Source organism: Apodemus sylvaticus, chromosome 3, assembly GCF_947179515.1.
Source record: "Apodemus sylvaticus chromosome 3, mApoSyl1.1, whole genome shotgun sequence".
In the NCBI taxonomy this organism is placed as follows: Eukaryota; Metazoa; Chordata; class Mammalia; order Rodentia; family Muridae; genus Apodemus; species Apodemus sylvaticus.
Window position 1 is genome coordinate 161810266 of NC_067474.1, and position 13701 is coordinate 161823966.

Here is a 13701-nt window from a genome sequence, read left to right on the forward strand (position 1 = left end):
ATCATGGCATGAAGCTTATAAATACTGTAACTGAGTTGTGTGTTCTATGCACAGGTTTAATGTGGTTGGATATTTACTGCAACAAACTTGTGGACAACATATTGATTAGAACCCTTCTACCCTGAGATAAAAGTTTACTGCCCCTAACCCATTTCCAAGTACACAGCTGGGGCAGTGATCTAAGTCTGCAGCAGTCTGTGCATGGAAAACTGACTGGGTCTGAAGGGCCCACAGAGAGCTGTAGATAAGCTCCCCTGCTAGCCTCAGGCAGGCAACTAGAGCCAGGGGCAGTACCTCAGCTTGGAGCTGGACTTGGGCAACACCATGGAGGATTCCCAGGGATGGATAAGGGTCCCTGGAGCACAACTGCCTGGAAGGTAGTTTTCTGGTAGACACAGTGAGCTGATGGGGCTGAAAGAGCATTTCTTTGCTCACTCCCTGTATCACACTGGTCTACACAGGGCATGGAACAGCCAGAACTGCTCTCCTGACTGCTTGTACTGCAGGCTGCCTGACATCAGCACAGAAGAACACGCTCCTAGCTGCAACCCAAACAAAAGACAGAGAGCTGGTTCAGAAGCACAGAAGCTACTGGCCTTTATACACTCAGCCCCTTCCTGTTTATAAAACAATCTATACACATCCATAAACTGGACTGAGTGTGGGGACCGCAATAGGGAAGTTAGGGAAATGACTTTAGGAGCTGAAGGGGTTTGCAACTTTAAAGGAAGAACAAAATTATCAACCAAACAGAACCCCCAAGGGTCGAAAGGACTAAACCACTAACCAAAGAGTACACAGAGGGAACCCATGGCTCCAGCTGGGTATGGAGCAGAGGATTGCCTTATCTGGCATAACTAAGAGGGGAGCCCCATAATGCTGTGGAAGCTTGGTGACCCAGGATAGGGGAACACTAGAGCACTTAGGCAGAAGTGGGTAGGCAGGTGGAGGAGCACACTCATGGAGGCAGGAGGTAGGGAGGAGGGGATAGTGGACTTGTGGAGGGGAAACATGGAAAGGGAATAACATTTGAAATGTAACTGAATAAAATAAAATAATCAAAAAAAAAAAAAAAAGAAAGAAAAGAAAAGAATTAAGAATTAAAAAGGAATGCAGTGTCCTGATTCGAACAGCAGAGGGAGACAAACGTAAAAAGGGCTCCAGATCGGGTAATAAGTATCATACATTGATAATAAATATATATTTTTTTCATATATATATGAAACACAAATACAATAAATATCTTTAATATCTATGGAATGATATTTTGAAAGGTTCAAGAGTGATGGATTTAAAGGAAATACACATCTTGTCATTTAGTGGTACTGCAATAACCTCTTGATGTACTACGTATTCTCAAAAGACAGGACCCTAGATAGAAAATTAGGTGCCTTAGAAAAGAAATTAGAGGAAAAGCTAGAGAAGCTCATAGATGAGACTGAGCAACTCTAGACCAAACTCTAGAGGATAATTTACTAAAGCCAGTAACTTAAACTGTGGTAGATGCTTCAATAAAATAATACAATATACAAAGGACCTACAATTATGGAAACAAGGCCTAGAAAAGAAGATACAGGAATTTATAGAGCAGTTTATATTTATAAGCAACAGATAAAATTAAGACTTCTTAACATGGCCTGACTAGAATTGAAGACTCTGGAAATTATAATTCAGAATAAGAAACAGAAAAGAGCAAAAGATACAAGAGTTCACAGATCAAACTAAGGAGCAAAGAAAAAATAAGGAGGATTGGAAGCAAGACTTGTGGAATACCCTTTTTAAATTAATCAATCAAAATGAAATAGACAGCAGAATATCAGGTTTACAATATTATGAAAAATTTAAAATGTGGTGGCAGAACCTTGAACAGAGAATACAGAAACTCAAGAATGAGGAGAAGTGACCCAAGGAGAGATATGAAGCACGGACACAGACCTTAAGGGAGGAATTTAAAATCTCAATTAAGAAATACTGAGGTAATGCCGGGTGGTGGTGGTGCACACCTTTAATCCCAGCACTCTGAGAGGCAGAGGCAGTGAGTTCGAGGCCAGCCTGGTCTACAGAGTGAGTTTCAGGACAGCCAAGGCTACACAGAGAAACCCTGTCTCTAAAAAAACCAAATCCAAAAAGCCAAAAAACCAAAAAACCAAAAAAAAAAAAAAAAAAAAAAAAAAAAAAACCCTCAGGTAGATACAGAAGATAAAGGAAGCCAATCAAAGGTTATAGAAAACAAACTTTAGAATATCAGGTTAGTACAAAACAAAAATGTCTAGATGATGATCAACAACAGGTTATCAGTAATTCAAATGGCAATACATGGATGTGTTAGACCAGATAAAATTTAAGGAAAGTGTCAGTAATTTTGGGATGCATTTGCCATTTTTACAACAGATCCTTACATTTGGGGCTATTAATAATAGCATAATCCCCCAAAACTGGAAGGATGTGGCAAAAGCAATACTAGAACTTGCATCACATTTACAATGTTTCTCATGGTGGAGAGAAGAGGTGAGGGAGATAGCATGTAAAATAGAGCCAGGGGTAGAAAGCCTTCTAAAGATCAGTTACTTGATAAAGTTTACTTTGCTGAAATAGAGGTGCAGTCTGTATATGATGAGGAAACTTTGGCATTGGGTGAATTTGCAGTCTTAAATGCTTGGGGCAAGGTTGCAGAATCAGGGAAGAATTGTACCAACTTTTCAAGTCATGGAAGGTACAAAGGAAACCTTCCTTGACTTTTGTAAGGGTTGACCTTAGCTGTAGAAAAAAGTATATCAGATGCGGAAGCAAGAAAGGCAATAATTAAGTCTTTACCCTTTAAAATGCAAATGCTGAATGAAAGTAAGTAATCAGATCACTGAGGGCAAGGTCAACATCAATAGATGAGTGGGTTAGACATACAGCTGACATTAGACCTCATTTGCCATATAATGGCCTTAATTGGAGAAGCTGACTCTAGAGACCTAGAGTGAGCCAAGATTTCAAGGTTTTAATTGTGGCAATCATAGTTATTCCAAAAGAAACTGCAGGAAAAACCAAATGTAATGATCCCCAAAATGGAGCTTATGCATTCTAAAATATGTCAAAGATATGGCACAGGTCAACATTTGGCTAGGCAATATAGAGCAAAAACAGACCAATAGGGTAACACATTACCAAAAAACTCCCAAGGGGTACTCCTACAGGTCCAAAAGCCAGGCAGGGAGAGTTCTCTTCCTCAGGAAAATTCAACATCACCACTCTAAAAACAGATATTGTGAGACCAGATAACAAGGCTGAGGCAAATTCTATAGACAATTTAAACAACTTACATGGAGCCAAACCTGACTAGTTTTGGCAACCTTCTATAGAGGATAAAAGGCCCAAACTAAGAATGCAAGTAAATAATATTCAGATTGGAGAAATGGGCAACACTAGAAAAGATGTCATCATTATCTCTCCAAAATCTTAGCTTGCAAGTTGGGCTCTTTGAGAAGTAGACATAAATATCAAGGAGTTGGTATTTAATCTCAAATAATGCAAAGCACCAAATGGATTATATGTATAGGAACTAAAGTTCAGGTAGGAAAATTGAGGCCATACATGACTGATATAGCAATTGATGTACGGGGAAGAGATCTGTTATAGCAGTGGAAAACACAAATTAATATCACCTCAGTTTTAGTCTGGCCACAAAACTAGACTGGCTCCTAACTAAAAAAGAAAAAAAATTACTTAGGGAATGTTATCAAAGACATTTACAGATTATATAGGCTGTCCATAAACAAGTTACAGCAGGGGCTGACAATTTAGCTGTACCTCGAGGAGCCACTGCTGATAAGACACCAACAACCTTTGGTGGACTCACCAACCATCTTGATCAGTGGTCTATGATCAAAAGAATAACTACAGGCATTAGCACAGCTAGTCCAGGAGCAGCTGGAGGCTCAGCATATAGAGGAGTCCACCAGCCCTTGCAATTCTCAGGTATTTGTCATTAAAAATAAATTCTGGCAAATGGAGGTTGTTCACAGATCTCAGAGCATTTAACAAGATTGCTCAGCCAATGGATTCCTTTCAGCCTGGAATCCCATCGCCTTCCTTGTAGCATAAGGAATGACCTGTCATAGTCATTGATCTTAAAGATTGCTTTTTCACAATTTAACTCACTGGCAGCTCCACTGCCTATAATGAGAAACGCTTTCATCACATCGTTTATTCTTCTCAGTGAAATATTCTAGAATCATTACTGAAATGGAATCTGTCAAACCAAATCCATGTCTTCTTTCTATTGATAGGCGAACCCCACTGCCCTCCTTGTTCATTCCCTATAACATACCTGGATCCTTTGCTATTGTCTCCTTGGCCTTGAGGTTATATTTTTGATTTAAAGGTAAGCAGATTTGGCTGAGGAGATGGAGACTTAAATATGAGAAAACATTGGGCATAAAGAATCTGGAACTTTTCATGAAACAAAAATGAAAGATAGTAGCACCTGGCAAAGAATATCGATGACTGAAAGAGAAGATACCATGGAAAATGTCTCATTTTCTCTGAGGATTTCAGTTTACTCTTTGAGATGTGAGACTCCTTCCCACAGTTCACACACATTCAGAGACCTTTTCCCAGGAACCCTGAAGAGGAGCAAGGAAGACTGCAAGGAAAGGATTGTGATGCACTGAATCAAGACAGCTGAAGTCTCCTACAAGAGATGTCGGGGAAAAAAAGCCAGAGTGCAGGGTCTAAGCATTCCCATCTGCAAGAAATCTTCAGACCAGAAGGACATGATTGTGATGCACTGAATCAAGACAGCTGAAGTTTTCCAACAAGAGCTGTATGAAAAAAAAAAAAAGCCAGAGTGCAGGGTCTAAGCATTCCCATCTGCAAGAAATCTTCAGACCAGAACTCAACAAGCCAGGAATGTGCATGGGTAGAGTGCTTTTTGTGAATCAAAGTGCCATCTTCCTATATAAGTGAGCAATCATAATTATTCAAAAGGTGCTGTCTAACCTTGTCTTAATCTATAGTGAGGTTTTTTTTAATCTATAAAAATGATACCCAGTCCAGATATTCTCTAACACCATGCATACTGGGCTGGCTTAGACCTTGTTAGGTCTCAAAGAAACTCAGGACAAAAGGCTACAAGGATGCCTATTAACATATCAATGTGGACATTGTTGGCTAGGTGCTTTCTTGGCTCCTGTTTCCTCTGCTGTCTAGCCCCTCTGCCCTCCCCTCCCTTCCTCCATACCTGTCCCCCGCCACTCATGGGCTCATTATGTCTGGACCCAGACAGATACCTTGGACTGTTTTCTCAGACAGTAAAACCCAAAATTTACACATAAGCACCATGTGTCCAAGAACCAGGTACCTTCCTGGAATGCAGTCAGCTGCAAGTCTTAGGACTGATAGGAAAACTGCAAAAAAAAAAATGAATTAATTAAAATATATATATATATATATATATATATATATATATATATATATTGAACAAACTATATTATATATATGTATATATATGTATATATATGTATATAATATATATTTATATTATATACATATAATATATATATTATATGTATATAATATATATTATATTATATACATATAATATATATTATATACATTATATATATATTATATATATTGAACAAACTACATATATATATTATATGTATATAATATATATAATAATATATATGTAGTATATAATATATATAATAATATATATGTATACATAATATATATATGTAGTTTGTTCAATATATATATATATATTATATATATTGAACAAACTACAAAGAATGAATCGGGAAACTACATTGTCCTATATGATTGTCTTTACAAACCCTTGTAACAAGTGTTCAAAGTCCATCTCTCAGTCACATGATAGAAATGGTTTTTCTCTGAAAACTCTCAGGATTAACAGAACCTACAATTATCTTCTCCTCAACCAGTTCTTACAACAATCCTGCCTTCAATTTTCATTCAAGTCTAAGGTGTAATATTAATAACTAAGCCTAAGAAGACACATTTCTGAATGCTGTGTCTACATCAAAGAATGTTTTTACCTCAGGGTAAAATTAATCAAGTGTATAACTTTACTCAGTATATGTCAATATTTACAATGTGATGGTGCTTTATAATGTACAGTTTAGATTCAATCAAACATTCGCTACTTCCTCATATGACTAATATCTACACTGCTCTCTGGGGGTACATATGGATTCATTCTGGCAAAAGGCTACTACTCTCTAGAAATGACAAATGGAGGAAGAGAGGAGTTAACAAGGCATGGGTGAATGTGAATTTGGGAGCTTTGTTACTGCTTTAGCTAAGAGAATCTCCATGTACAATCACAGATATTGCAAATGATCTATGAGGCTATTTTAGAAGAATATTCTGGAAATCATAAAATTAATTAAAGCATCACAATGAACTCTAGTTTATAGGATCTCTAACTTCCTGACAATTGTAAGATATCCAAAGCAGAATTGTGAGAGTGTCTGCAGAAGATGCACCCCTGCTCCGCACCCCTGCTCCACCCTCCTGCTCTACTCCTGCCAGTTTCCCAAAACCACAGTTCCCCTGACCTGGCAAGTTCCAGAACAGACTGCTGATTGGTGACTCTCCCTGGGTGACACACGCAGCAACTGCAGCTTAAGGACATTTTTGGGTACCTCAAATATGAGATAATAATCTCCCACAATGACTTCCTGATCAGGAAGATAGCCAAGAAACAGAGAATCCTGGAATGGTGGAACTTCCCATCACTATGGCCTGGTAATTTGGAGCAACTCCTTCTGTGTAAGCACTATATGTTCTGCAGTTTCCTGTTACATGTAGCTAGTGAACCCACCAACTTCAGATTCTTTTAAGTAATTAGCTTCCCATTTCGTCTCACCTGTTTCTGTTTGTATTTCCTTGATTGTTTGTTTTTTGTTTTTGTTGCTATGGTTTTCTTTTTTGTTGTTGTTGTTGTTTGTTTGTTTTTTCGAGACCGGGTTTCTCTGTGTAGCCCTGGCTGTCTTGGAACTCAGTCTGTAGACTAGGCTGGCCTCAAACTCAGAAATCTGCCTACCTCTGCCTCCCAAGTGCTAGAATTAAAGGCATGTGCCACCACTACCCGGAGCTATTGTTTTCTTAAAGGCATCTGATTAGGCAGGTGTACCCACCCTCCCCATCAAGAACCACTCCCCAAGTCTGTTGCAAGCTGCCTTTCATACAACTGCAGCTGTCAGGTTGCCCAGAAGCTACTCTGCACAGCTTCCCCACAAGCTTGCTCTCCATCCAGACCATAATTGTATGTGGTAGAACACAGCTACTGAGTTCTGAACCCTTCATAAAAAAGTTATCTTGCCTAATTGTTCACATTGACACTCTAGCCGCCTAGGCTAAAAATGCACAAAAGACAGCAATCCCCCTGAATTCTGATGCTCAAGATCCATTTCCAAAACAAAGTAAAACTAAGATAAAATGCTCTAGTCTGAAAGCACAGAGCACATATGCATCCTCTAAGGATAGCAGTTTACATGATAACCAAGATGCACGATTGAAAACCCACAGTAGTGATTAAGGAGATCAAAGCTTGTAGAACATGCCAATCAACTCAAAGAGGACAGGAACAAAATGATTCCTGGATAACAAAATAATAGCAGATGCTTGAAGGAAATGAGGATAACTTAGGATATGAAAATGAAGTTTAAAAGGTAGTTAGAAACACTCTCAAAAAAGCTGAAATGAAAAAAAGAAATGAACATGCAGTGAGGTGAAGAAAAATAGCTTCAAGAGTTCTTGTGGGAGAATGTTAGAATTGAAACCAAGGTAGAGGAGGTAGAATTTCTCAGTCAAAGAAAATGATGAATTGAAATAATATTAGGTAAGGAACAATATTATTTTCTGCTTGTAGTGGGGTATGGGGAGTAAAATAGAGAAATCCCTTGGGAAAATTACCTAGATTTTTTCTGAAAACAAACAAATAAGAACTACAAATAGAACTGTAATAGAAACTATACTGTTTAACCATCTGTTCACAAATGCATTCCTTATTGATTTTTGTAATTTCCTGTGTAAACGCATGCACATCTGTATAGGCTGGGGAAGAGACCCCAGAATTATCCAAATCTCTTTATATATGCTAGGTGCCCCAGTGTAGGCAAATGTCAGGGTAGTGAGACTGGAGTGGGTGTGGGAGCACTAACATAAAAGCAGGGGGAGGGGAAGGGATAGAAGGTTTGCAGAGGGGAGAGCAGGAAAGGGGATAACATTTGAAATGTAAATAAATAAAATATCCATCAAAGAAAGAAAGAAAAAAAGAAGAAAAGAAAGAAAAAAGAAAGAAAGAGAAAGAAATTTACTTTTTTTCATGATTATAATGAGGACCAAGTTTCTCTGGTGAGTTCTGAGGTTCAAAAGGGTTGTGACAGGTTGAAGTGGATTCCACCTCAGCATGCAGGTGAGAGCTCAGAAACACAAGCCCAGAGCTATGGGTCTGTGTTTAAAGCACAGGGCTCTGAGCCCATGGACACCATTGACATGCAGGGCTACTTATTTCCAGTGGTTCTGAGTATTATTCTTTCCCACTTCATGGACTTGCCAAAAAAAAAAATATTTCACTAGTTAATAGATGCTCCATATGTGAATAGATTAAACACATTCATGACTAATCATGCATCTGAGTTGTATTAAGGAAAGAAATGAAAGCCTTTCATTCAGAGACATTTAACAAAGAGTAAGTCTAAATTTTAGTTCCCTACTTCATATTCCCTGTGCCTTCTGTCCTCTGTGTGTCTATTGCATGAGTTTGAATCTGTGACCACCTCTAGACTGTCTTATAAACACCCTGAACCTCAAGTGTGAGAGCAGGCTTGGAAAGACAAGTATTTATAAATGTAAGGCTGTTGATGGAATACAGAAATAACAATAAGAAGATCCTGTTAGCATTTAGCTCTCTGCCAATATGGTAATCAACAAATGGAAATATACAGACACACCTGTATACAATGTGAAAGAAAGTCACCACAACACATGTGCAGTGTACAGGAAGGCCAGAAGAAGAAATTGGAGCCCATGATTTGGAATGAAACTTTAGAGTACTCTGGCCTTGAATGAAAAGGTATACACGTGCCCCAGTTTTCTGAATGCTGAGATTCTGCCAGCATCATTTGTCTGTTTTATGTCTATAGAGTCAGACAATGTAATTATACTTTGTGTATATGAACAACATAATTATATGCCAGAAAACATCTTTTGACTATTTTGATTTATACTAATAATATACTAACATCATAAGAACTAGAAACATCCATAAAATATATTTTACCTATAGAGCACAACAATCCTTGTGACCAGAGATTAGCTCTAGGCGAAGCAGGATTTTCTCCTCAATGGAAGATAAGTTCTCTCTTTTCTGACCTGAAGTGAGGAAATGAATGTAGTAAATAGGTTAGTGGCCTGTGGTATATATTGTGCCTGTCCACGCCTGAAACTCCCAGACTAATTATCCAAGACTCTACTTCCCTAAGGCGTTGTTTCTCAGTTAATAGAATGCTGCCTTAGGGGAGATGTCACATGCATTTTAGAGCTTATTGAACTCTACACTCAGTGTTTGATCCTCCTCTAGGCCCTTGAGATTGATGACCCAACTTTATGAAAGAGTCACATGTACTTTGTAAAAGAGCTTTGAAGTAGTCACACTTTAATCGTTCTTGTGCATGGAGGATGGAGTTAATTTTTACCAGGAAAAATTTTCACAAAATTATACTGTATTTAAATATTCCTAAATAAACCATAATCTAGACGTTTGATCCAACACAGGCTACTGTGTCTGGAGGGTAACAATTCAGAATTTACTTCTGGTGTTTAAATAAAACATGAATCCCTTAGTTCATTCAATCTCAGGACATAGAATGCCACAAATCTCCAACCTAAGATATTTCCAATCCTAAAAATCCTAAACCCACCAAAAAACCCCATACAAAGCCTGCCTCCCATTCAGTTCTCTTCTGCTTCTCATCTGAGCAGAGACAGCCTCCCTCTAATCTCTTGTATGTGGTTAGTTGTTCCATGGGACTTTGTGGTAACTCATGACTTCCCATGGCCAGGAGTATGTTTACTTCAGAGCTGTAACACTTGCAGTAAGACACCTTTTCCCTAAGAGCTACAAGGCTTACATTGCAAATAACCCACAACACACTCACAGCCAACACTGAAATACTTACAGAGTGGTATTGAAGTACTTTTCATGTGTTTTGTTTCTCTGCCAGACCTAGGATTTGAAGAGACCCTTATATCTCCTTACCAGTAAACATCAAACGTACTCTTTCATTCTCATTAAAAAACTCAGAGTTAAACATAATCTTTCTTCCATTTTGAAACTGTAGGGTTTTTTGGTGTCTTTATATAAAATGGACACATTGGGAATAAATATTCTTTACCACAATCCAGGAAAAATAGTCTCTGAAAATTGTAGAAAAAAAGATAAGAAATTTAAGAGTAGAATTGGTGGGACCCAAATACTAATGCCTGTACATCAAACATTAAGGAGCATCATTAACTTGAACTATCATAGAGTGGCCTAATGACCAACATGTTGCGTTTGAGACTAATGTGTATAGTAAACACATTGGTATCATATGCAGCCATGCTTATTGAACTCATTGTAAGAGAGGAACAGAGGTAAATGGGTCAAAAATGTCAGGAAAGAGAATATTATATGCAAAGACAGCAGAGAATATTATATGCAAAGACCATATAGCTTCTCTACTTTATATCCCTCCTTGAACATACCTACCAAGTAGGTCAGTAAAAAAGACGGCACTCGGGCAGGACATGCTCAGAAAATACAGTGACCAAAGAAATACCCAGGGACACAACTCCTGCCCAACAAGACAAAGTCTGAAATCAATACCCCAGACACAGATGCCAAACACAGCACAGATACAGTAACAACCAGGGAAATATGTTACCCACAGAGTCAAGCTATCCTATCATGTCAGATCATCCTGAATATTGAACATGTCTAAAACTACAAGAAAAAGAACATAAAACCAACTGTGTAAAATGATAGGAAATTAAAGAGTAAATTAATAAATACCTGAAAGGAAAGCAGGAAACATCATCAAATAATGGGAAGAAATCAATAAATCCTTTAAATACAACCGAGAATGAACAAACTGTTGAATGAAACACAAAACTTACCAAGACTGAAAGATGGAAGTAGAAGCAATAAAGAAAGCAGAAAATGAGGGAATCCCTGAAATGAAAATTATAGGAGGTTCTCTAAGGGAAAAAAACAGTGAATTAGACAAAAAGACAAGATGGCATAAGGAATGGGGAAAGATCATTACCAACTGTATATATTACACAGATAGAGGCTTAAAATGCAAAATGTATAAAGAACTCAAGCAACTAGATGACTAAGAACAAAGAATTCTATTTAAAAATGGGCAAGAGAACTAAACAGAATTCTCCAAAGAAGAAACTTGCACGGCCTAGGAAAACTTTAGGAAATGTTGAACAGCTTTAACTATCACAGAAATGCAAATGGAAACTAGTTTGAGACTTCTTTGAATATATGTCAGAATAGCTAAGATTAATAATACAAATAACAGATCATGCTGGCAAGGATGTGGAGCCAGGGACACACTCTTACATTGTTGCTGAGAAGGCAAACTAATACAGGCCCTGTGGAAATCAATATTGTGTTTCCTTAGAAAACTGGGAATTGGACTACTTCAAAATGTTAAATTAGCTAGATTTCTCTGAACTGAAGAAGGAATAAAGAAGATGTCGTATATTAACAAAACCGACTACTCCTTGCTTTTAAAAAAATGACTTAATGAATTTATAGAACATAGATGGAACTACAAAAAAAAATAACAACTACAAGTGGTAAACAAAACCCAGAAATACAAATATGAGATGTATTCACTTATAAATTGATAGTAGTTATTAGATGAATGATAAGTCAGTTAGAGTCCACAGACCTTGAGCATACAGGGAAAGAAAAAGGCTATAGAGATAAACATGAATATCTCTGTAAAGGAGAAATAGAAAAGATTCTGATGGTGGACTGGGGTGAATGAGCACAGGGGTAGGAAGGATCATTTGGGGAGGCCAAGAAAGTGCAGTGCAGGGAGGAACATCTCAAAGTAGGGGACAGTGGAGAGTTGAGGTAGGTACCTATAACACTAGTAACTTCCTGGATTCTATGAAGGTGAGCTTAGTGAGCACTCCTAGTAATGGAAAATATACAATCTGAACTGGCTATCATTTGTAGACAGGCTTCAGTGGTGGGTTACATTTGGTTCAGTTCTTGTCCAGGAGGTGCCACGGCAATTCCTCAACAACCCAGCCTGATGCTAGGACAGAAGGTTGCTGTCTGAAAATGGCAGCAAGACAACATTGCTGAGAACTTCCACACAGTTCACTGAATGTAGAGTTTTCAAGCAGGTGGAACTTTGGACATTTTACTCCTATGTTCTAGTCTCTTTGGCATGAGAAGGTAGAAGAGACAGAGAGAGAGAGACAGAGAGAGAGAGACAGAGAGAGAGAGAGAGAGAGAGAGAGAGAGAGAGAGAGAGAGAGAGAGACTGAAAGAAGACACCAATCAAAATAAACAACCCTCCACCTAAAATATGTCCTCCATGCAAGATGTGCAGGGACATGGTAGTACGTAACTGTTTGAATGGCCAACCAATGTTTTGTTTAAGCCCCACACAATGAGAGGGAACCCATGCATTATAAGACCTTGTCAGCAACAATTCACAGAGACTTACATGGCAGACATGGGGGATGCATAGTTCTGCACCTCTCCCTCTGATGCTGTTATGGCTATTAGCACAACATTCCTATTAGGCACAGCTACGTCAGCTTCTCCAGACTTCATTGCTTAAACACAAATTTGGTTTCTAGAATTGAGTTCATTTCCTCATCCAGAATCTTTATTCCTTTGGCTGGTGAAAATGACCAGTTTGGACACTTACTGATCATCTAAAACTGAATACATGACTACTTGTCACTAATGCCAACTACCAAAGCAGGAAAGCTCTTTCTTTCACATTCCTTCTAACAAGTCCTCTCCTGTCCTCTGAATACATCAGCTTCAAATTTCCTCACTAAACTCAATTCTTACACAGGTCCCTCTTTGTTTGCTGTCCTCTGCAAGATACAGGGAGATGGGAAGACCCTCAGTCAGTGCTGTCTTTCCCTACTTATTGACCAATCAGGGCCAAGCCTGAAAGGAGTTGTAGGACTGTCTTCCAAGCACTGGGCAGTAGAGCCAGAATTAGGGGTTCAAAGAAAGTCATAGCTACACAAGATGAGCACGGCTGAACTATATGAAACCTTGCTATAAAGAAATATGAAAGTCTTTGAGAAAAAGGAATGAAAAAGGAATTTATAGAAAAAGTTTCTATAAATGGGAAACATTGGAAAACAGGAACTAGTACCAGATCAGAGTAGTGATGCATAAAGAAAATGAAATTTAAATAGTAATATTATCAATTGACTTTTAAAAAGATAATGAATATAATTGAAAAATGCATAGGTATACTGACTTTGAAAAAGAACAGACCCTTCCCTGGTAGAGGGCATGGTATTACTAGATTCTGTATGACTTTCCTCCTATATGCAATGTGAGCTGCTGAGATCTGTAACCTGACACACACAGCTTGAGCCAATAGTCCCTGTCTGAAATTTCTGAGCTGAGTTAACAATGTC

The 13701-nt window shown here is 38.2% G+C and overlaps 1 protein-coding gene across 1 annotated transcript in view; it reads right to left on the minus strand.

Annotated features, from left to right (window-relative positions):
- The window catches only part of LOC127681622 (zinc finger protein 665-like), a 384770-nt gene that overhangs the window by 322931 nt on the left and 48138 nt on the right, over positions 1 to 13701 (minus strand).